General features: G+C 39.1%; 1 protein-coding gene across 5 annotated transcripts in view; it reads left to right on the top strand.

Moving 5' to 3' along the window:
- The window catches only part of USP20 (ubiquitin specific peptidase 20), a 5,014,215-nt gene that overhangs the window by 2,431,945 nt on the left and 2,556,059 nt on the right, over positions 1 to 26,211 (top strand). The window lies entirely within an intron of this gene.

The following is a 26,211-nucleotide window of genomic DNA, read 5'->3' as shown; positions in this document are numbered from 1 at the left end:
GAAAGGGTTGTCTCTGTACATGAGGCAGTTGTAACATTGCCTCAGGATACCCAGATTCACCAGCTGGACTGGAGAGTGCACCTGAAGTTGCCCTTTGGTCATGCCTGAATAGTAGGGTGAGCTGCTTAATCGTTTGGTTAGTGAGGGGTTAATAAAGAGCCTTGCCCTGCTGGGCAATCAGTGTCAGGGTATATTAGTGCTTGCTATTAGGTCTGAGCAAGTGCTGGGCTGTAAGATGCTTTTTGAGTGCTTAGGTTGAGAGTTAGACTAGTTTCAAGGGAAAAACTGAAGAGGAGACTTAGTGAACCGGCACTGCCCGGTGTGCAAAACCATGCAAATGTGGTTTTTATAGTAGGGAAATGAAAGAGATAGAAATTAGCCTAAAATGGCAAATAAACTACTAACTTCTGGGCTGGAACCACTCCTCCAGGGACAGACAGGGTTGCTCAAAGCTCCCCTCTCTCACAGGTGAACAGAGAAACTTCCTTCTATCCAAGTATGGTTTGGGCAACTAGGAAACTAGTATCACGGGCCCTAAATTCAGCACTAACTGGACTATACTAGTTTAGAAAGGCAGGAAACAAGGAATTTTTTTTTTTTGTTTGTTTGAAAAGATAAGGCAAAAACAGTAAAAAAATACACTTAAAACAGCTTTAAACGACTACAAATGATCAAAAAAGGCTATTGCACTTTAGTGTGTGGCCTACAACAGTTAAACAAATTATTTAAAAAAAAACTTTTTAAAAGTGCAGGCAGTCAAATAAGTACAATATGTGAAAAAAACAAGCTTTTAAATCACAATAAATGCTGGAAAATCTGTGTTTAGGCAGAAAACAGTTAAGTACAGCAAGAAAGTCAGAAAACTGATCACTCCAAAGTCTCTCTCCTAAGCTAGAAGGCTTGTATCAGTTTAAGGCTTTCTAGTGCTACCCAGTAGGTTACAGGAAAGATGGGAAACAAGGGCAGATGTGGTCAAAAAGAAATGTCATAGTGAATAAATGAATTTTTATGTGTTTTAAATGATTAGGAAATTTTACTGGGATTGGTCAGTTTTTAATGATGTTATTTCTTTTAACATATAAATTAATGTTTTTTTGTACCTAGCCCACATCTGATGAAGTCTTTCCAAACAAAAATGTAATATTGTAAGCAACTGATGTAAAAAGTCTTTTATTGCAAAATAGAACCAGAAGTAAATGCTTTTGTGGTCAAACAAACTGCTTCATCAGACATAGTTACAATAAAAAACAGAGCATCCTTATATACATACTCCCCAACAGCCAATTAATCAATAAAATTCCCTCCAAAAACACAATTAATAATCCAATTAGTAAAAAGCAAGTTAAAGCAACAGTTACTTACATACAACATAAAAATCCACATAGAGATATATGGCTATAAATTGTTTAACCTTTTCATTTAAGTTTCTTCATCCTTAGGGCTATTTTAATAGGGACTGAATCATTAAGCCCTATGTATCTATGTGCCCCAAGTCTCAGGATCCACTCTAGTTCAATGCTTTCAGTATTTTGACTAATGGGTCCTAGTCTGCCATTGTCATGTATAACAGATAAAACTTGAAATAAAAAAAGTGTGTTCCCTTCCTAACTGTAGAGTGCGCTTTGCAAGTGCACTGAATAATTCACCTCTCCTAGTGCAATAATCATGGTCCTGAATCCTGTCTCTTTATTTCCTATTAGTCTTGCCAACATTAAAATTAAAACATTTGACACAATGTGCAACATAAACCAAATTAGCCGTGTCGCAGTTAGCTGACGGACGTAACTCCCAAAGTTTTCCAGTGACAGGATGCTTAAAAAATCTTGATTAATCCACAAATGAACAATATGGACAAGATCTACATTTCAGTTTCCCTCCCAAAGGTGTAGATGCTGTTCTTGCAAGCTTAGGATAACACAACATTTGTTTCAAATTTTTCCTATTCTTATAGACAAACTGACCAATTCTTGTTTATTATTTGTTTCACCAAATCATTATCTTGTGTAAAAGAAGAACTAAAGGAAGATGAGATGGCCTCTGGGATGAGTAATTGTTCGATGAGATTGAATTGTTGCAAAGAGGACTTGGTTTTATACCTACTTCACATATAGATGTCAGTGAGTTATTAATTGAGCTACGGCTGTTTGCTCGCAATATAGCCCTGAAGTTGCTATACATGGGCAGTGATGATAATATGCCCACTAATTTTAAAAAACGTAGTCAGTTTGTTCCATTACTGCCTAGTAACATTGAGGTTTTTATTAAAACCTGTGAACATGATGTATACAGTTTATTTGATGTGTGGCAACCCCACAATGATTTTAATTTAACGAATGAAGAGTTTAAAACGTTGCAGCATTTACGTTTAAATCCAGGTATTGTGATACGCCTCTCGGATAAAGGGGGTCCTATTGTTGTTTTAAATACTGATTATTTGATGAAAATGAATGAAATGTTAGCAGATCAGACAGTTTATACTATCATTCAGTTGAATGAAGTGTATAACATGAAACAACAAATAGTGCTTTGCTTGAATGTTTTCATATGTTGTTAGTTAAGCAGCTACTTGACTATTTCAATGTTAAAGAACCACTGGTACCACAACTACATGGTCTCCAGGGAGGTACATAAACATCCAACACTTCCCCCATTGAGACCCCATTGTTGCTGGAGGGGGGTGGTTGACCAAATCTCTGTCTATATATCTTGACACCCAATTGAGGAATGTTTTGAATTTGTATCCTTCTGTTTTAAAAGATGCACAACAGTTTTTGCAGGATTTATATAGTTTTTTCAGTAAGGCATCTGAGTTTCCTTTTGAGTAATTTGCTACAATGTATGTAGTCTCGCTCTTCACATGTATTCCCAATGATGAAGGTATTAGAATGGTGAAGAATGTTCTGCTTAGACATGATAATTATAGCCTACAGCACATTGATTTTATTTGCATGCTTTTAGAACTAGTTCTAGAACATAGTGTTTTTATTTGCAGATAATTACTATTGGCAAACAGCTGGTGTCGATATGGGCACCAGCTGTCCCAATTCATATGCAAATTTAGTGATGTTAGAGTGGGAACAGCAGAATGTTATGAATGTGAAAGATGGGCAGGTAGCTTTTTATCGACGATTTGTCGATGACATTTTTGTTTGTTGGAAGGGCAATGAACATGATTTGACTTAATTTTACCATAAATTGTATAGTAGTAATCCCGTCTTGCGATTTACTCTTAATATGTCCACAGATTTAAATGGGCATGTTGGTGAAGGGAAGAGTGGGGATGAGGAAGTGATGGGTAGGTGTGGTGTTAAACAAAGGAATGCAGAAGGTCAGATGGTAGTGGATTTTGCGAAAAGGATGGCTATGGCTGTGGTGAATACGTATTTTAACAAGAGGGAGGAGTATAGGGTGACATACAAGAGTGGAGGGAGATGCACACAGGTGGATTATATCTTGTGTAGGAGGGCCAGTTTGAAGGAGATTGGAGACTGTAAAGTGGTGGCCGGAGAAAGTGTAGTTAGGCAGCATAGGATGGTAATTTGTAGGATGACGTTGGTGATCAAGAAGAGGAGGAGGAGTGTGAGTGCAGCACCAAGGATCAAATGGTGGGAATTGAAAAAGGGTAATTGTGAGGTGGAGTTCAGGGATGAGTTAAGACAGGCACTGGGTGGCAGTGAAGAGTTACCAAATAGCTGGTTAACTACAGCAGAACTAGTAAGGGAGACTGCTAGAAAGGTGCTTGGCATCACATCGGGACAGAGGAAGGATGACAAGGAGACATGGTGGTGGAATGAGGAAGTACAGAAGAGTATACTGGCAAAGAAGTTGGCAAAGAAGAAGTGAGATTGTCAGAGAGATGAAGAAAGTAGACAGGAGTATAAGGAGATGAGGTGCATGGCAAAGAGAGAGGAGGCTAAGGATAAGGCATATGAAGAGTTGTATGTAAGGTTGGACACTAAGGAGGGGGAAAAGGACCTGTACCGATTGGCTAGACAGAGGGACCGAGCTAGGAAAGATGTGCAGCAGTTAAAGGTGATAAAGGATAATGAGGGAAACATACTCACAAGCGATGAGAGTGTGTTGAGGAGATGGAAAGAGTACTTTGAGGGGTTGATGAATGAAGTGAATGAGAGGGAGAGAAGGTTGGATGATGTTGGGATAGTGAATCATGAAGTACAATGGATTAGCAAGGAGGAAGTAAGGATAGCTATGAAGAGAATGAAGAATGGAAAGGCTGTTGGCCCAGATGACATACCTGTGGAAGCATGGAGGTGTTTAGGTGAAATGGCAGTGGAGTTTTTAACCAGATTGTTTAATGAAATCTTGGAAAGTGAGAGGATGCCTGAGGAATGGAGAAAAAGTGTGTTGGTACCAATTTTTAAGAATAAGGGTGATGTGCAGAGCTGTAGTAACTACATAGGGTTTAAATTGATCAGTCACAGCATGAAGTTATGGGAAAGAGTAGTGGAAGCTAGGTTAAGAAGGGATGTGATGATTAGTGAACAGCAGTATGGTTTCATGCCGGGAAAGAGCACTACAGATGCGATGTTTGCTCTGAGAGTGTTGATGGAGAAGTACAGAGAATGTCAGAAGGAGTTGCATTGTGTTTTTGTAGACTTGGAGAAAGCATATGACAGGGTGCCTAGAGAGGAGTTGTGGTATTGTATGAGGAAGTCAGGAGTGTCAGAGAAGTATGTAAGAGTGGTACAGGATATGTACGAGGGTAGTGTGACAGCAGTGAGGTCTGCGGTGGGAGTGACGGATGTGTTTAAGGTGGCGGTGGGGTTACATCAAGGATCAGCTTTAAGCCCTTTCTTATTTGCAATGGTGATGGACAGGTTGACAGACGAGATCAGACAGGAGTTCCCATGGACTATGATGTTTGCAGATGACATTGTGATCTGTAGTGAGAGTAGGGAACAGGTGGAGGAGACCCTGGAGAGATGGAGATATGCTCTAGAGAGAAGAGGAATGAAGGTCAGCAGGACTAAGAAAGAAAATATATGTGTGTGAATGAGAGGGAGGATAGAGGAATGGTAAGGATGCAAGGAGTAGAGGTGGCAAAGGTGGATGAGTTTAAATACTTGGGGTCAATAGTTCAGAGTAACGTTGAGTGTGGAAGAGAGGTGAAGAAGAGAGTACAGGCAGGATGGAGTGGGTGGAGAAGAGTGTCAGGAATGATTTGTGACAGACGAGTACCTGTAAGAGTGAAAGGGAAGGTCTACATGAGGGTAGTGAGACCAGCTATGTGATATGGGTTGGAGACAGTGGCATTGACAAAAAGGCAGGAGTTTGAGCTGGATGTGGCAGAGTTAAAGATGTTAAGATTTGCACTGGGTGTGACGAGGGTGGACAGGATTAGGAATAAGTATATCAGAGGGTCAGACCAGGTTGGAAGGTTTGGAGACAAAGCCAGAGAGGCATGATTATGTTGGTTTGGACAAGTGCTGAGAAGGGATGCGGAGTATATTGGGAAAAAGATGCTAAGGATGAAGCTACCAGGTAACAGAAAAAGAGGAAGGCCTAAGATAAGGTTTATGGATATGGTGAGAGAGGACATGCAGGTGGTTGGTGTGACAGAGCAAGATGCAGAGGACAGGAAGAAATGGAAACAGGTGATCCGCTGTGGCGACCCCTAACGGGAACAGCCGAAAGAAAATGATGATGTCCACAGATAGTATTAATGGTTTCTATGGAGAATAATATTATAAGGACTAAGGTGCACAGAAAGGATTGTTATACACCTGCCTTCTTACATAGAGAGAGTATGCACCCACATCATGTTTTTTCTAATGATGTCGTAGGACAGGGCATGAGGGTGTCTCGCCTGTCAGGCGATGAAGTGAGCTTTTCATGTGAGTTGGACTACGTTAAAGATGCCTTTATACACAGGGGTTACTCAACAGTTGAGATTGACCAAGCGTTTATGAAAGTTCATAGAGAACGTCCTGGAAGGGGGAGACCCTGTTATTCTGAACTTTCAATCTCATCAAACAATTGCTCATCCCAGAGGCCATCTCATCTTCCTTTAGTTCTTTCTTTTACACAAGATATTGATTTGGTGAAACAAATAATAAACAAGAATTGGTCAGTGTTGTTAGTGGATCAAGAAACAAGTAAGATAGTAGGCCCTTCCACCAAGTTTGTTTATAAGAATAGGAAAAATTTGAGACAAATGCTATGTTATCCTAAGCTTGCACAAACAGTATGTACACTTTTGGGAGGGACACTGAAATGTCGATCTTGTCCATATTGTTCATTTGTGGATGAATCAAGATTTTTTAAGCATCCTGTCACTTTAAAACTTTGGGAGTTAGTCTGTCAGCTAACTGCAACACGGCTAATTTGGTTTATGTTGCACATTGTGTCAGATGTTTTAATTTTTACGTTGGCAAGACTAATAAGAGACTAAGAGACAGGATTTAGGACCATGATTATTGCACTGGGAGAGATGAATTATTCAGTGCACTTGCAAAGCACACTCTACAGTTAGGAAGGGAACACACTTTTTTATTTCAAAGTTTTATCTGTTATACATGACAAGGCAGACTAGGACCCATTAATCATAATGCTGAAAACATTGAACTAGAGTGGATCCTGAGACTTTGGGCACATTGATATATGGGGCTTAATGATTCGGTCCCTATTAAATCAGCTTTAAGGATGAAGAAACTTAAATGAAAAGGTTAAACAATGTATAGCCATATATCTGTGTGGATTTTTATGTTGTATATAAGTAGCTGTTGCTTTAACTTGCTTTTTACTAATTGGGTTATTAATTGTGTTTTTGGAGGGAATTTTATTGATTAATTCGCTGTTGGGGAGTATGTATATAAGGATGCTCTGTTTTTTATTGTAACTATGTCTGATGAAGCGGTTTGTTTGACCGCGAACACGCTTATGTCTGGTTCTGTTTTGCAATAAAAGACTTTTTACATCAGTTGCTGTCAACGTTTACCTTCCAGGTTGGGATTTTTCATTTTGATTGCTGTTGGGATTTTCTTAGCTTGCCTCATTGGGATTTTTCTTTTTGTAATATTGGAAATGTTAATGTTTTTTTATTTGTTGATTTGTTTGTGGTTACAGTGCTTGTTTTTGGATTAAAGCGTTTTACCTGACTACTTTCTGTCGCGTTATTGTTTCACCGGTCCTGGGTACCTTTTGTGTTTATTGATTGATTTTGGTACCTTTCGGATACACTTGAGCAATATTAATCAAGCCATTAATCTGCCAGTATTCTTCTCAAACTTTACAAATAAAGGAGAATATATGCTGCACTTACTTGATGTTCACAGGACAAGAGTTAAGAAAGACAGATCAGCTTTTTGTTTCCTTTGCACATAATAAGTTGGGCGAATCAGTTAAAAAAGTAACTCTGGCCAGATGGTTGACAGATTGCATTTCATTTTTCTACACCAAAGTGAATCTGCCCTTACTAAAGCAATTAAAGGCACATTTAACCAAATCTATGGCTACTTCCACTTTGTTCCAGTCTAGAGACTCTGTGGATAATGTATGTGCGGCTGCAACTTGGTCAAATCATCATACCTTTATCATATCACGCATTGCAAACTAGATCTGGTCTCAAGGGGAAGAGCAGCCTTTGGCTCAGCTGTACTCAGGAATATGCTTCCTTAGAGTCCACCCAGGAATTTAGGTAGCTGGGGACTCTCTCCCATCCATTGAGGAATGAATGAAAATTGACATCAGATAACGACATTATGTACTTACCATAACATTCCATCTGTATTGTCCATTTTCATTCTTCCTCATCTTCCCACCCTCCATCCCCTTCTATTTCCCACAAATGACTTCTGGAGAAGTGAGACTCTTAAGGACACCATATGTCCCATTTGTTGAACTCCAGTTATGGCAGTTATTTTATAATTTCTTTCTTTCGAGATGTAAATAAGATCTGAGATACTTTAAACATAGTGCATTATGGGTAGGAAAGGAGCTCAAGAGTTTGTCGGAGGCCATGAGCTAGTTTAACAGCCGAGTTGGATCCAATCCCATCCGTTGACGAAGAATGAAAATGGACAACACAGATGGAACTTTATGGTAAGGACATAACTATTTTTTCTTAGTCTCAAGGAGTTGTACCTGACACTCCTGGAGAGAGACACCCCCCAAGGCAAGGTGGGGGGGGGGGGGAGTCAAGTGGTGGACATCACCTCCATGGAAGAGTTGGACAACAAAACCACGGCTTTCTTGGTCCTTTCTCTAGTGAGCCTTATTAGCACTCCTGAACATTTGCCTAGACTGCCATTGTATGGAGGCACTTGGGGGCGTGCTTATTCCTGCATCCTATGGCCTGGACATCCATCACTCAAGATCTTTGCTTGCAGTGGATAATAACCAGAGGCTACTCCATCCCCTTTCTTCACCTTCCTCTGCACTTGAAGAAACTTTTCGATGTTCCACTCTTCCAAAATGAGGCAGTAGTGTCAGAAGTAGAAGAGCTGCTAAGAAATCAAGAACTCCAAGAAGTCCCATGAAATCAACAAGGATCCTGAGTTTACTGAAGATTCTGTAGTGCCAAAAAAGAACGGTGACCTCAGACCAATTTACCTAAGTCACTTGAACAAGTTTGTGAGACAAACAAAATCCCAGATGGTCATGGTACATTCCATACTTCCTTTACTAAGGAAGGATGACCTAGTGTGCTCAACTGACCTCCAGGATGCATACTACCTCACAAAAATGGACAGACTCTATGGAAGGTTTCTTTGCTTACAACTGGTATCCAGTCATTTCCAGTTCAGAGCTCTCCCCTTTGGTGAACACCCTGGAGGCTGTGGTGAGACCAAGTTCATGATAGTGGTTGCATCTCAACTCAGGCTCAAGGGTTCCAAGTGTTCTCGTACCTTGGCTGATAACCTTCTCCTGCAGGAATCTTTTTTTCCAAGCCAGTGACTCCTCGCTCTAGCTTCGCTCAACACTGGGCATTGTAGTGAATACAGCCAAGTCCATCTTCGCCCTGTACAGATCTTAGAATTTTTTGATACACTTTTGGACACGTCTGAAAATTGCCAAGCTTTCACAAACCATGATTTCCACTGTCCACATTCAAGCACTTGATGTTTTTCATGCTAGAAGCCACCAGCAAAATTGATTGTACATTTCTTAGTTTAGATAATGGCAACTATCACCATGATTATTCTTGCCAGATATCATCTGAGAGTTCTCCAGTGGACCATATTGACTGACCAGTCAATCAGATGTCAGCCCACAAATTTTCATTTTTTGATTATAATTTCAGGTCTCGTATCCAGTGGTGGTTGGAGTCCTCGATAGTTTCCCAGGGCCATCCCTTTGTACTTCCTTCCCCAAAAGCTGCACTGTGAGCATGGACTCTTCCCACTTGTGTGGTGGACATGTTTTGGGGAAGACTGTCCAGGGTATGTGGCCCCTTTCAGCGGCCTGTCTTCACATCAACATTTTGGAGTTGCAAACAATCCTCCTAGAGTTGCAGGCTTCTAAGACACTTTGTCCATTGGTGTGATTTCAGTCCAGACAGGCAATATGTCATTGGTCTGCTACATCAACAGACAAGCAAGAACATGATCCTACAGCTTGCATTGTTGGGAGGTCATGAGAATGTGGCAGTGGGCAATGTCTGCTTACTGTTTCCTGATAGCATCTCACATTCTGTGGAAATATGGAGTTCTAGCAGGCAGGTTGAGCAGATTTATCTTTTTCCCTCATGAGTGGTAGCTCAGTCCAACAGTGACATATAAGATTTTCATTTGTGGGTCTGGCTTGGCTGCAATACTTTTGCCTTTCCCTGCAACCCCAAATGCAGCAGGTACTTTGCCCGTAGTCCCTAGGAGGGGGTGTCACCAAGGGATGCTTTGCTCCACAGTTGGTCAGCTAGTCTCCTGTACACATTTCCCTTACCCCTCTCATTCCAAAATTCCTTCTGGAAGTATTGGCAAGAAAAACCAAAGTGATCCTCATTACTCCCCTTTGGCCCTGATAGGTGTGGTTTCTCTTCTTTTGGTCTCATATGTTCCACCCAAACTGGATGCTGGGCTCAGCTCCATTTCTTCTCTCTCATCTGTCTGAGTTGCCTGGCTAGCATTCATGCCTTCAAGTTAACCACATGGTTTCTACAATTTTAATGATGGCTAGACAGTCCAGGCTTTCTTCTCAAGTAGCCCATATTTGACCCCTTCACAAAGACCCTCCACAAGAAAAATTTATAAAAGCAAGTGGAAAAGATTTTTTTGTCTGAGACTAGAGCAAAACCTGGATCCTTATTCAGCCCCTCTTCCAGCTATTTTGGACTGTTTGGTATTTTTCATTCATGGTGAAAAGAGCTACTCCACTATTAAAGTACAGTTGGCAGCCATGTCCAGTTTTTACATTGGGAAGAGTGATTCTTCCATTGCCAGTCTTATGCTGTCCAAAGCTTTTCTTAGGCATGGCTTCCTTCCTGCATCCACCACTCAGAGATCTGGCCCTTCCCTGAGACATTACCATTTTGTTAGACCTTAACTAGTCCTCCATTTGAACTTGCAGCTGAAGTTGACTTAAAATTTTTACCATGGAAGGTACTATTTTTAAGTAGCCGTCACCTCTGTTTTTAATAGGTTTTTGGAGTTACATACCCTATCTAGTAAACATCATCTCTTTTTCACAAGGACATAGTTAATCTAAGACATAATCCTTTCTTCCTTCCAAAGATTAGTTCTGAGTCTATGCATACTCAATCTAGCAGCTTTCCTGTTTTCTTTCCAAATTTCTTCAGTAAAGGAGAATATGTATTTTATTTGCTGACTGTACAAAGCTTTGTTTTTATTTGCATTGTACTAAGAAGATTAGAAAGACTGATAAGTTGTTTGCCTTCTTTTCCTCAGCCAAACTTGGAGAAGGTGTGCCTAAAGGGATACTTTCTAGCTGGTTATATCTGATTGTATTTCTCATGTTTACAAAGAGAAGGGTTTATCCTTCCTCAAACCTCCTAATACTCACTCAGCTAGATCTGTGGCAACATCTATAGCCTTTTTCTCCAAAGTATTGATTGATAACATTTGTGTGGCTACCACATGGTCCAGTGTGTATACCTTAATTTCTCACTAAAATTGGATTTACAGTCAAAGTCAAGAGCCTCCTTTGGTTCGACTGTCTTCCAGACTATATTTCCTTTAGGTCTCTCAGTTGTACTGGTAGCTGGGAACTCTGTCCCACCCATTGAGGAATGGACGGAAGAGACTACATTGAATATGTAAGTTATGTACTTAATGATAGATCTGTGTTGTTTGATTCCATCCTTCCTCATCTTCCCCTTGATTCTTGGAGTGACTGTACTGAACTACCTTGGCTTGATCCACTGATATGGTGGTTCTTAGGTTTTCTTGGCTTGGACTTCAGCCTTTGCTTGAAGGATGTTAAAGCTAAACTGCTTGACTCTCCTGTGGATAGACAGCATCTTTTTGATTCTGTAGCTGCAGAGCTTTTAAAAAACCTTGTAGGAGAAAGGTAAGGTCATGCAGGATCTTAACTCTTTCTCTTCTTCCTGAATTTTAGAGAAGTTGTGCTATAATGGTTAGTTCTTTTATTTGTAAAGCGTTAAAGTCTTCTTAGAAGGGTAACAGACCTCCCAGAAAACTATTTCAAGAAACATCTCAGCACAGTTCCAAAGGTTCAAAACCTTCCCTTCTGGACAAATCATCTTCATTATGACTGACTGCCTCTTCTTCCCATCCCATCCCAACCTCAGCCTTTTTTAGGTTCCTTTATGTCAGAAACTTTCCTTTTCTTTGCGAGTTTGGAAATTAATAACTTTGGACAAATTAGATATGTCCACTATTCAAGGGAGTTACTGAATGTCCTTAAGTATTTCCACAGCCTTCCAAAAGCTAGATTAATCTTATTCTTCCTCCTCTTAATAACTCTTCTCTCATGAGGCAATAGAATTGGTGTCTTCACACTTAGGGAAAACAGGTTTTTACTTAATGTTTCTGGTTACCAGAAAAGAGGGCATTTGGAGACCGATTTTGGATTCATCTTTTTTCAGCACCTTTCGTAAGGTCCCAAGTTTTAAGATGCTGACTCTTCAGTCCTCACTTCCAATGATTCTTCCACAAGCTTTCTTGGTGATATTGGATTTAAAGGATGCCTGTTTTCATATTATTATTCGTTTACAACACAGGAAATTCTTATTATTTTGTTTTTGAGTTTCTGCTTTATCCTTTGGTCTGTCTACTGACCCAAGGGTAGTCAGAGTACCTAGCTCCTGTCATTGCCTTCTGCAGACTTTAAGCAGTTCATATTTTTCCTTATCAGGATGATTTTCTCATTCAGGCTCCTACTCAAGAACCACTTTTAACTTACTTGCAATTTGTTATGGATCTTCTGGGTTGTATGGGGTTCACTCTGAACCTAAAGAACTCTTGCTTAATTTCACTATCTTCAGAACCTTCTTCCTTGGATGTGACTTCTGCAAGAGATATTCTCAGCACTCTGAGCTACATGGTGTTGATGCATATGATTCCTTACACCAGATTCCATGTGAAGAAAATTCAGTGTTATTTGAAGTCTGTCTGGACTCAGCATTGCCATACAAATTCCTCTCTTGCCATTTATCAAGAAATAACTTTTATGGTGGATCAACCAGATTGTACTCAGTCCAGTAGTGGTTCCTTCCCCTTGACAGGATTTGTTCACAGATGCTTCTGATCTTGGGTGGGGTGCTTATTTCAGGGACATCAGAGGCCAAGGGGTATGGTCTTGAAAGGAAAGAAAAGACCACATCAACATAAGTAAGATGAAGTCTCTTATTTGAGCTTTTTGCTCTCTGTGTTAGTTTTGGGCGCTGAATCCTCTTTGGATCTTCACAGACAACACCACAGTTATGTGATTTATCAACAAGCAGAGGAGCACATAGTATCATTGCTTTTGCAGGTTGGCTTTTGATAGCTTGGGAGATAGCCATTCAACACAATTTTTTTTCTTCAGGCTCTGTACACAGCCTTAGGGAGAAACCCGGTAGCAGACTTTTTGAACAGATCCAGAGCATGAATGAATGCTAACAGAGAGCTCTTTCTGGAAACTACCCATTAGCGTGGTACTCCACAGATAGAGTTTTACCTCCATACATAGCAGACAGCTCATATTGGTATCAAAAAAAGAACCAGGACTGTTATCAGCTGGATAGTCCATATATTCTTGCTTATTTCTGTGAGTTGTTCACTGCTGGGCTGGCATTCTGTTTTCTTAAAGCACTTCTGTCAGCCATCTCTGCTTGCCTACCTCTGGATCCACCACTTTCATCTCAATTTGAGGTCAAACAGCTTTTAAATAGTGTTCATGAATAGTAGATCTCAGGCTGAACACTTTCACAGAATTACATCCCTCCCTCTTTTCTTCCTTTTTGTTGGGTCAGGGTGGGTCTTTGTTTTTTTTTTTTTCCACCTCTGTTTTGACTTATTTGTATGTACAACTAGTACTGCTTCATTTCTTTGTCTGAGGTAAGAAATTCCTGAGATACTGTGTATCCATTTGTCCCATGTGTATAACTGGCTCCATTGGGCTGAGGTAATACATCAGACGTATGGCGCAAGGGGAAGGTGCCTGGTCTTTAATATGCTAGCCGGATGTTTGAATGTCCTTATCAGGATATCCCATTAGTTAATACTGCAGCAGTTATCAGTCAGAAATATACTATTACAGTAAGTTCTTACATTGTACTGTCCTCCTCTTTGTGCTGTGAAGCCAAACAGTTCTAAAATTTGTTCTTCACATCAGGCTTTCTTGGACCTCTATTCGTTCTCCATTATGGGACCCTAGTCATTTTCTTGGAAAACTGATGCTGTCTCCTTTTGAACTAACTTTGTCTGCATCTTTAACATTTTGTACTTGGGAAAAATATTTTTTGGTGTCCTTGACATCTACCCAAAGGGTCTCTGTGTTACATACTCTCATGCATACTACTCCTTTCCTAGTTTTTCATAAAGGTAGGATTAGTTTCATAACTAACCCTTCCTTTATGCCTTACGTGCCTTAGAAATGTCTGTGAGTCAATCTGTTCATCTGCCTGCATTTTCCCCATTCCTCAAAGTAAAGGAGAAAGAATTATTCACTTTGTGGATGTCCACAGGCAGATTAAATTTTTAAAAAAAGTAATATGAGAACTTCTTATTCCCTATGACGAGGGAAAAAGGTGATCCAGTTTCGAAAACCACTTCTGGATGGCTGTCCCTTTCCATTTGTTTGTTGTTCCTGTTGTGCTAAAACACCCCAGGGTCAGGTCAAGGCACATTCTACTAGAACCATGACCTCTTCTGGAGAACTTTTCAAAAGTCTTGACTCTAAATGTATTCCAGAGGCAGCTATCCACTCTTCCATTCAGAGTTTCACTAAACATTACTGGATAGATACCTTTGCCAGAGCCAGTGCGGGTTTCATCAGAACCATTTTTCCAGGGATATTGGACTCCAGTTCTGTTCCTCAAACCTTCACCCTTTCAGCATAAAAGCTTTGACATTTTTGCTGTAAGTCAGCAGTACTGCAGTAGTGATCTAATGATGAACATAGTACAGCTGTGTAAGAACTTACCTTAACAATAGATACCTGATTAGGTCATCATTGCAGTATATACACCCACTCTCCTTTCCCTATTTTTCCTTCTGTCTTCTCTGTTTTTATCTGTGGTCAAGATAAACTTTTACTTTTGTTTTTTCCATCCATTATTGTTTTCCTCTAGTGTCTTTAGTCTGTTCCATGAGCATTGGCGTCAGTGTCTTGTCCTGGGGCAAGAAAACTGTGAGGATTTTTGTACCTGTATGTCTTTCAACTGTTGGCATGTAGTCTCATGCGTAGGTTGCAAGACAGATGTATAGCACGAGGAGAAGTCAACTAAGCGTTTGTAGACTGGGCAACCTTACGGTATCCTTAGCAGGATGCCTTCTATAAGTCAGCAATACTGCAACAGTGATCTGTTTGACCATCTTTTGTCACAGTAAGTTGTTAAGCAACTGTACTATCTTTGGGATACCAAAAAAGGTAACTGTTTTGGGTTTTGGAGAGTATTTCAAATTGTGCAAATTAATATCGGTGGTATTATGTAAAAAAATGTTGCTAATATTATTTTGAATGTAATACTTACAAAATCTGTATCTTTGTATAGCATATTCACTAATTTCTGGTTGGTTTAGTAGAAAAGTCAGTGTCACTCAATGTATTCAGAATTTGTAGCTTTCAGTGTATTTGATGATTTGCTACCAATTTTGTCATCTTTCATGTAACAACCAGAGAGATTTTTCTTAACTGAACCAAAAGCTTTACATTCAATATCACTAAGGTTATACTTTTTAATTAAGTTTGGATAATAAAGTATGAAAATTACTTTAAAACAAATTCTCAAAGGCAGACAAAACAAGCAGAAGAGGATGGATAAGTGCTGGGCTTAGAAAGAGTAGCTATATTAAGCCCAGCAGTGATAGGTAATCAATTCAGTTCAATTTTCAAACAAATTGGTTCATATCCAAAGCCATAATAGTATTGTTAGCTTTCCTGGCTGTAACAAAAGAAAAGCTCCTCCTTAAGTTCTATTTCTGAACAAAACATGACTATTCAAATTAATTACCTCATAACTTTGAAACTGTATATTTTCAAAACAAAAAAAAAATATTGTCTCTTTACAGCCTGTCTTGGTTTCTGCCATGAAAGTTTCCCCTTTTGATGTTGGTAAAATGTTGGATAATTCATTTGAGGCTGTACTGGACCAAATTTGAGACCTTTGTGGACTTCTTGATGTGTATTTATGTGGCTGTTTCTGAATATCCTCTCTCTAATAACTGTTTGTCATCCATGATTCGCGTTGTAACTGCTGTGGACCTATTTGAGAACTGCTGCTGATCTTTGCAATCTAGATGGATCTCATGGCTTTGGAATGGAGGAACAGGCATCACTAAAAAAATATTGTATACCTGAAACATTACTGGATGAAGCAGCTTCGAACATAATTGGTAGCTCAAATAATAAACTTGTCTTTAGTGATTTTTTCTTTAACTTTTGATATTTGAATGTAATGTCCAGTCATTCTACAGAAGTGCACATTTTATTCAGTTCACTTTGAAATGTTCGAAAGAGGAAGAGTCTGCTCATTGTGTATTGAGATGATCTGATATCCTTTTCCAAATCCTTAATATGATTCATAGTTTTTCACTAAGAAAGTCATCATCTCTGCCCCCATTTTATCAAAGTTCTGTGTATAATTTTTCACTGAACAGTTCCATTTGGAAATTAGTACAACCTAATTTTGGCCAGTATTGTTTAAACTATATAATAAAAAAATCATCCCACACTGAAGAACAATGTATGCTCATTATATTGGTCATTACTGCAGTAACCTTTGCTACATGGGTTATATCCTGACAAGGATATAACAGCCAGCAAGTTTCCAAAGCTTCTGGGCACCTTCCACATGCCCAAACTGTCAAGCATCTCTAGCTGTGCTGACTAAAAGACAAGTTTTGACATGAAGCCCTCCAGAGCTTTACTGACACAGAAGAGTATGCTCCTCTTAGGCTTTCGAGGATCGATGGCCAGCTTGTCCTTTCCTTTGGTGGGTAGATAAGTTCCCTTTGGGGAAAAAACTTGTATTATCTTATTTTTTTTGTTTTATTACTTTCCTCCTTGGGAAAGTTGTTTGAAAGTTAACAGTATTTTATTTTAATGGACTGTTTCAATTATGTGACTTACTTTTAAACGGAACATTCATTTTACCCCATCAGTTTAAAAGTAGTGTAAAGTAACTGAAAACATTTTTTTCTGTGGAGAAATTGTGTTTATTTTTCTTTTGTTGGAGCTGGCATAGTGTTCTTAAATGCTTTTTATTGTCTTTTTTTTCTATTAAAAAAGTAACTTTTGTGGACTGGTATTGTTTAGTTGAAATTGCTGCTGCTCTTCCCCAGGAAAGAGGCAGCATTTCTGGCGTGATCATGGAACAGACCACCAGTCCCATGGCCAGTCTTTTCCAGTCACAAAAAGGGAAAAAAAAGTAAGCAAACAGCCTTTGTCACTACAGCAGACAAGCAATTTTCATCAGCCATAGGTGGGTGAATGCTGTGGCTGGCTGTTTTTTGTACTTCAAACCACACTTGTTTTACCTCGCATCCCTGTGGTGTAGCCCCTACAGCCACTGTAGACCGGGGGTTAGCCACGTCCTCTGCGGCTGGGGGGGGTGGTCTTTCTCTTAGACTGTTGCTAAAATGTGACAGTGTTTTCAGTGGGAAAACACTGAGGTTTCTCAGTCTCTCTTAAAATGTTGAGATGTTAAAGAAGGATTTTCCAGAACCTACACCCATTCTTCCTGATATGTGTGCTGTAGAGAATGTGTGCATTACTGCCTGCTGTTTTGCTGATAGCCAGCTGCCCATGAAAAGACAGATAGGAAGTATAAAGTTCCTTTGCTTTTAAACTTTTATACACTATTCCCAAACCTGACCCAGTAGCTATAGCTTTAGTTGCTGCTAGTACCTGTAAACCTAAGCTCTTACCTAATTTCACTCCTTTTCTTTCTGATAAGGATGGGAAATTATTGACAGGTATGGGGCAAAAGTGTACAGTTCTGCAACTTTGATTTTCAGAATTTTGAATTGTTGGGCTCTCTAGGTTTGTTTGCTCTGACAAATTTTGAAAGTATGATGAATGTTTTATCTGCATATTCTTGTGAGGAAATATTTGCTTTAAATAACTTTGTTTCTTTTATTGTATATGTCACTACTCATTTTTTGCAGTGTGTATGACTCTGTTGATACTTCTTCCAAGGTTATGGCCATTGGTGCATGGCTGCATTCTCAGATCTCCCAGGTGGTGATAAAAATGAGATTTTAAATTCTCCCTTGGACAGAGATTTAGTGTTTGGCTCCATATGCTGCAGAGGTGAGTGTGTGATGAAATGGTCAAACTGATCCAGGTAATCTCTGAGATTTTATATCTCCTCATCCAGTGTTGGCAAATAAATGGAATGCACATCTTGATAAAATTCAGGGAAGCAGATGTTTAAGAAGAAATGGCAAGAGAGATCCAAAAAGAAGTCTTGAACCTCCTAAAGTCAAGGACAGTCCAAGTCTGAATGACTATTCAAGAGACCCTGTCCCGAAAGTCTGAATATACATTTTCTCTTTGGCAACAGATTGTTTTAGCAAATGGGCTATGAAAATTGTTCATCAGGGTTACATATGGCAGTAGGGAGAGATTCCTCCTTTCCAGGAGATTATCCCTCATCCTCCAGATCAGACTCTCTTGTTTTCACTTGTTCTTTGTCATATGCTATACCAAGTAGTAATAGAAACATTTCTTTCCCAGGTGGAGAAGAATTTTTATTCAAGGGTGTTGATAGTGCCAAAGAAAGAAAATGCTTGGAGGCCAGTTCTGGATCTTGCTTTCCTAAATCTGTTTGTGATGGTGCCCACATTCAAAATGATGTCACTTCACAACCTGTTACCTCTTCCTCTTTCCAGTTCCCTGGTAACGCTAGACTTAAAAGATGCTTATCATCATATCCTTATTTGTTTAGACCTGATGTTTCTTTAGGTTTTGTTTGACTGGATCACATTGTCAGTTTTCTGCCCTACCTTTGGACTATCCACTGCACCAAGAGTGTTAACAAAAATGTCTAGCTCCAGTTATAGCTCATTGTAGGTTACAGGGTATCCACATTTTTTCATATTTAGGTGACTTGCTTATTTTTGCAGAGTCATTTTCAAAGTGTCACAAATCTGTCTCTTGGTTGAGAGATCTCACACAAAAGCTGGTCACCACAGACACTTAGGATTTTGCTTGGAAGTTGTTTCTAGAGGGATAAAAGTGCAGGGGGTGTGGGTCACCAAGGACAGATACAAGCACATAAATATTAAGAAGACGCTTGCCAAGATCAAGGCAGTCAACTTTCTGAACCATCTTTGGTCACCAGGACCTATTCAAAAGGTTACAGACAATACCATGATTATGTGGTACATCAGCAAGAATGGAGGAACCAGGTTTGTACCTCTCTTTGTAGACTAGCTATTTTAGCTTTAGGGTATAACTTCACAACACAGTGTCAGTCTACAAGCATCCTACATTCAGTCAGAGCAAAATTGCGTGGAGATAAGCTGAGCAGGACCAGGGCATACACTCATGAATGGAAACTAGATCAGGGGTGTCTTCCAAGATTTGATCCGTTTGTTGGAAGTTCCTCAAGTAGACCTTTTTGCCTTCTCAATGAGTAATCAACTGGCAGGATTTTGTTCCAGGACTAAATGCAAGAAGGCCTGGAAGACAGATGCCTTTTCTTTTCCTTAGGAATGTTTCTGTATGCTTTCCACCCTTTCCACTAATATCCACGGTACTTCTGAAAATTCAGAAGGAATCTCCCAAGGTTATTGTGTTGACTCCCTTTTGACACAAGCAACTATGGATGTCCTTCCATTTCACTGTTGCACTATTCATTACATTAGGGATTTCCTGTAACCCGACATCCGCCCAGTATACCAAAGCCTTAGGTTGCTTTATGGTGCACCATATGTTACATGTATGTTTCTCACATAACATTGCGCATAATGGTGACATCTGGACACACCATCCTCAGAACTTCTTAGACTCCAGTCCAAATTGTCATCTCTTAATCATCTGTCTGAATGTCTGTTCTGTTGCTGGTTCACCAAAGCATTGCAGATAGGTGCCCCGTTAGGGTTCTTTTTTTTACTTGTGTCTCTTTTAATATTGCTTGTGGGGTTTCATGTCATCCAAGAAGGGTAAGTGCTAATGTGGGAGACAGATTACCCATAAAGGCTGCCATGAACAGTGTCTGTTTTCCTTGGCATCTTTGCAAGACCATACTTCCTGTTCCTCCTCCCTGGGATCTTAACTTTGTTTTGGAAAAATTGTCTCAGGCTCCTTTTGAACCTGCAGCTTCAAATTCCTTGCAACGTTGCTCTTGGAAGACTGTACGTTTTTTAGCCCGTACTTCTGCCAGATGGGTATCTGAGTTTCAAGCCCTTATGGCTTGTCCTCCTTTTTTGGTGTTTCATAAGGACAGAGTGTCCTTGCATACTAATCCTTCTTTTATACCCAAGGAGGCGAATGCGTTGTCCCTTAATCAGTCTATTAATTTGCCCACTTTTTTCCCCTTCTCCATAATCTGCCAGTGAGATGGTGCAGCACAAGTTTGATGTGCATAGACAACTCGGATTTTATTTGGGATAAGACTAAGACTATTAGGAAATCTGATCAGCTCTTTGTTTCCTTTCATCCTAGTTCCTTAGGATTAGCTGTATCCAAGTGAACTATTTCTTGTTGGATCTCAAAAACTATTTCTTTTTGTTATTCCTTTCATGGTAAGAGCTTTCCTTATTCTGTTAAGGCTCATTCTACTAGAGCTGTGCTTCATCTGATGCTTTTTTAAAGGGTTTGGATACTAACTGTATTCTTAAGGCTGCTACCTGGAATTCTGTGCGTACATTTTCCAAGCACTGCAAGTTGGATGGAATCTTCAGAGCTAGAGACATGTTTGCTAAGGCCATTCTTCATGGCTTTCTAGAGGGCTCAGCTGGTCTTTCCTCCAGTCATGTTTCTTCCTGAGACTTGGCGCATTACCTAATGTAATGAATGCTGCAACAGTGAAATGGAAGGACATAGTACAGTTGTGTAAAATCTTACCGTAATGGTAGATGTCCTTCTCTTCACTGTTGAAGTATTCACTCCTTCTCACCTACCCTTGATCCATTGGTCTTCTGGATGTACTGGTTACCTCTTTTTTCCTTGGACTAACGCTCCTACTGGAGCTCTCGGTTCTGAGGATGGTATGTCCGGACATCACCTTTATGCCCTGCATTATGTGAGGAGCATGTGTGTGACATACAGTGTACCTTAAAGCAACCTAAGGCTTTGGTATACTGGCTGGACGTCTGCCCCCCCCCCCCCCCGGCAGGGGATCCCTAATGTAATGAATACTACAACAGTGAAGAGAAGGACATCAACTGTTATGGTAAGATTTTGCACAACTGTACTTTCTCCCTTCTTTTGGAAATCGCTAGGGGCAATTAACATATGGTTCCTCACAGACTGGATCTACTAACACAAGAACAGGGGTGATACACCCCCAACATCAATCAACAAACAGTCCAAGAATGAAGACCTGCCTGGATAATAGGGTCATAATTCCTTTTAGGCTCCTGTTTACTGAAGATATGCTGCAGTTTCTAATGGAGGCAAAAAAGCTGCTACTAGAAAGTCATATGTTAGCAAATGGAAAAGGTTTTCTAGTTGGTTGTCACAATATAACCAGCATCCATTCAGGGCTAGTTTTTGCTCTGGTTTTACAATATTTGTGTGAGTTATTATCCTGTAACCTTTTTTATTCCTCTCTCAAGGTTCATGTATTAGCCACGTCAGAATGTGTGCCCATTGATCCTCCTCTTTCAATGCAGTTTCATGTCAAAATGTTCTTGAAAGGAGTTTTGCATAAGAGGCCTCCAAGAAAACCTGTGGACCCTCCTTGGGATCTTGATTTTGTGTTAGCAAGGCTAACACTTGCTCCATTTGAACCAGCTAATCTGGCAGACTTGAGGTTTTTAACTTGGAAAACAGTTTTACTGATTGCCCTGACATTTTCAAAAGGGGTATCTGAGTTGCAAGCTCTAATAGTGAGTCATCTCAATCTCATTTTCGACAGGGACAGATTTTCTTTGAGAACTAATCCTTAATTATGTGTAAAGTGGCATCTGAGTTAACTTTAAGCCAAACTACTCATCTCCCCTCATTTCTTTCCTGAACCCAAAAATGGGGGAGAAAGCTAACTCCATACCTTAGATAGCAACAGACAGCTTGGGTACTGTCTTGACAGAACTAAATCTTTCAGATCTTTGGATCAATTGTTGATTTCTTATGAAGGTAAGAAGGGACAACCTGCTTCAGAACAGACTATTTCCAAATGGTTTTCTAGGCCTGTTACATTTTTGTTATACCCTCCATAACAAAGCTGTTCCAGGCAGGGTCATGGCCAACTCTGCCAGGGCCTTGGCTTAGTCTATTGCTTTTTTGAAAAGGTTGGATTCTGAAGTATTCTAGAAGCTGCTACTTGGCCTGTGTACATACTTTTGCAAAACACTGTAAGTTTGATTCCATTTCTAGGTCCAGATCAAGCTTTTCTAGGATCATTCTCTAGGAGCTACTGGACTCTTCTCCTTACACCACCCAAATGGCTAAGGTAATCTACCCATATAGCTAAGACTACTGCACCAGTAATACATTTGATTAATGTTGTATATTTGTGTAAGTTGAATGTACTCTAACAGTAGGTGTTCAAACAATTGATGCTACAGTAGCCGCTCCCTCCCTCCATCGCCCTTGTATTTTTGGTGTGTTTTTAATGCCAGAGTGTGGACATTGTTTGTTCCTAGCAGTCATTGTCCTTTCAGAGCTCAGCCTTCTTTCTTCTGGCAGGAAAGCTCTGAAGGGCTTTGTGCCCAAACTTTTCTTTCAGTTAGCTCAGCTCAAGCTACTTGACAGCTTTGTTATGTGGAAGGTGCTCTGAAGCTTTGGAAACTGGCCAGCTGTTATATACTTGACAGGATATAACCCATATAGCTAAAGCTACTGCAGCAGTGATCTTTTGAACAACAAGTGTTATGATTCAACTTATACAACTGTACTTTGCATTTTTTTTCTTCTTGAACAGATGCATCTTATCAGGCAGATAAAACAAACCAAGAAATTGTAGGATTTCCTGACAGTACAGTGGTCCAGTGGTTTAGCAGAAAAAGGAAACCCAGGTGCAACAGACTCTCAGTTGGAATACTAAGTGTAGAAGATTGTCTTAAAGTGAAGGCTCCTGTATTAACTGCACATGGTGGATTGCCATCCTGTCTTCCATGACTAGTTTCAGTTGCTGTTTGTGTAAATATAGCCATGAGTTGTCCTTTATGATCCAGTGAACTACATAACGTAATAAACTCAAACCAATTTCATCCACGCCGAAGGACGCAGTAAAATTTAACTAAATAAAATCCAAAGAAACTAATAAAACCTTCAACGTGAGAAAAAAATGTAAAAAATGACTGAAAAAAGCACTTTTTTATTCTTGAAAAAAAGCACTTTGAGGGTCATTTAAATAAAGGGACACTTTAATAATCACTCAGTTTAGAGCCTTAATCATATGACCATACGTCATCAGAACTGAAAAACTGAGCAGCAATAGTCACTTGGTCAAAGTTTTGATGTCCAAATGTCATACTTAAAATTCAACGTACAACATTAAAGATACGGTATAAATAAATATATGTGAAAATGTGTAAAAAATTAGCACAATTTAACGTTAATTGGTTTTGGCTTGCTGTGTATAGCTTCAGTCCCAGGCCTTTATCTCTTCCATGTTTAAGTAATCTGTATTTGGTATGTACCTTGTTTTAATTTATTTGTTATGGCTTTTTAGTCACTAACTTATGTAAAGAAAATAGTACTTTACTGCAATTTGGTTCATTCATTTCTGCCACCTAACATATCTCTTTACTCAAACCATTTTCCACACATTTAATATTTGTAAATTAATTTATACCAGCTGCTTTGCTGGCATTAAGTTTGATTTACCAACTTCCTTCCACATGTAGCTTGTTGTTTAAATCCTCACACCTTTGGCCATCATAAACATTAGCCACAACAAAATCACAAAGTTATTAAAACTATGACATTTTGAAGAATGCTTAAAGGTAATTTTTGTTCACAGTTTCACAAAAATTTTCACATATTCTCTCATAGAACTATCTTTTTGTCTTCCCAGTATAAAAAGCATTGCATGATAAGCAGTTTGTACAATAAATAACTCTCTAAATAGTTAAAATTATATCTCCAAGAAACACTGTTATGGTAGTCAGGTAGACCTGTCTTGAAATTGGAGTTTGTTGAGTAAGGAGCTACGTGGTAGAAATGGCTAACCCAGATTACAGTAAAGCACTGTTTTCTTTACTTAGTGACTGAAAAAAGCTATCACAAGAAAATGGGAAAACAAGAAGCATACCAAATTAAGGAGATTTATTAAAAATAATTGAAGCCATAAAGGCTTGGGATTGATGCTATTACACAGAAAGACCCAGTAAAGAAATGTTCAATAAGTGGGCTTTGTGGGAACAGTATATACAGAAAAAAAAAAAAAAACAAAGTGGGGCAAAAACAAATTTGGATGAACTAAGAAATTATTGAATGGAGGGAAGTACTTTAGGGCAGAAACTGAAAGTAAATACAAGCAATAAAAATGTAAAACAATGTTAAGATGTATAGCAGCAAACAATGAATCGTGCTGTAGGTAACAATAAAGGCTGTCCTCCACCTATACGTATGAAAGAAACCGAACTGACCGATAAATAATTCCAAAATCTTCCAAACTCTTTATTTGAACACACTGTCTCAATTTAAAACAGATTGAGCGCGCTTTCGTCTCCTATCGTGAGACTTCATCAGAATCTTCAGTTAACACTCAGATTTCATGAGTGTATGACAGCTGTAGATAAGTGAATTTATAATAGTGTGCATACAGTTAAGGGTTACTTAGAACTGGAATCAATTGTACTCAAGTGACCAATAATTAATCAACTAAGAATTGGTTAATTAAGAGAGTATTTAAACAGAATTAATGTGTTAACTGAAGATTCTGATGAAGTCTCACGATAGGAGACGAAAGCGCGCTCAATCTGTTTTAAATTGAGACGGTGTGTTCAAATAAAGAGTTTGGAAGATTTTGGAATTATTTATCGGTCAGTTCGTTTTCTTTCATACGTATAGATGGAGGACAGCCTTTATTGTTACCTACAGCACGATTCATTGTTTACTGCTATTAGTCTATACTGGGTGTGAGGACCTAGTGATTGTGTTTGGTTACCAATGTTAAGATGTAGCTACAGATGAACCTTTACGTTCTTTGAGTAAGGGCAAGACTCTGTAGATATATAAGGAGAAGGTATAAGTCAATGGAAGGAAGGATGAGGAAAGACTCTCTCTGTAGGTAGACAAAGAATGAGCATATACTTCAGTAAGGAGCAACTACAAGGGATTAAGTTCAAGACATACTTGTTTATACCTCTGTTGTTTCCAGTAGCTCAAGCAATGGGTGTAATTATATGCTGGCAGTAGACCAGAAGAGTATTATTTTTTGTAGAATTATCCTATAACATGCCACTTATTATACAATTAATGGACATTACTATTAAAAAATGTGCATGTTGATTGGACAGCCCAATCGTTGAGCTCATTGTAAACCAAGCATATACCAATATAAAAAAAAAAAGTCCAGCCACTAAAGTATTGTTGAGCAGTTACGTTCTCTTGTCATATGATAAAAACTCAAACTCTAACCTGTTTTACAAATGGAAAGAGAGTTAAGAAAAATCAGAGACTTTCTGTTGTTAAGAGGACTGGTTACATGCAAATGAGATTGATTCAGCTATTAATATTCATACCTTTCAACTGTTCATATTGCAGAAGCACCTGATTTTCTGTATCTTTTTTTCCCTGTCCTTAAATTTTTACATTTTCTGCTAAATGATGAGGAATTTGTCAGTCAGTAATGCCAGAGATTAAAATGTCATAGTGCTGCCTGTCTCTTTTTTTTATGTCTTAAGACAGAAAGAGTCAACTGACTGCAGAGCTTCTCTGTCGCTTCCTTTATGCTGCAAAATGCACTGTGCAAGCATAAGGATCCACATGCCTTATGCATACGCAGTATAGCTGAATACAAAGAGGGATGGAGAAGAACACTGAAGTGCCATCATGCAATTATTTTAAGAAATATAAGCAATTTTTTTTTCTTAAGCAATGTAATTGTATAACAGCAGTAAGCCATTCCTGGGTGTGGGTATTACAGGATTTACCCACTGTTGGCTATGTGGGATCAAGAGGTCAAAGCCCTTGTAAACAAACCACACCAGCTATGGGTAAATCTTGAGATACCCACACCCATTCATGGGTTGTTGCTAAATTATACATCAGAAATCCTTAGCTGTCCAGTAAACTTTCTCCATTTTCTTATGTGAGGAATGTAGAAATTGTTGAGGCTTTACATTTGACCCTATTGTTCCAAACAGTTGTTTGAAGATTTTTTGTTAAAATAAGAATGGAAAACCTGTAATCAATATCTTTGGGTTAAGTCCAAGTGTATTAGTTATAATTAAAAGAGGTGAACTAATCTGAGATAGAGACAAGTAACTGGTGAGAAATATGGTAGTGCAC

The sequence above is a fragment of the Protopterus annectens genome, chromosome 16.part0 (genome assembly GCF_019279795.1).
Source record: "Protopterus annectens isolate FY-2018-M chromosome 16.part0, PAN1.0, whole genome shotgun sequence".
NCBI classification, from domain to species: domain Eukaryota; kingdom Metazoa; phylum Chordata; order Ceratodontiformes; family Protopteridae; genus Protopterus; species Protopterus annectens.
This window is presented reverse-complemented; position numbering and strand designations above follow the sequence as displayed.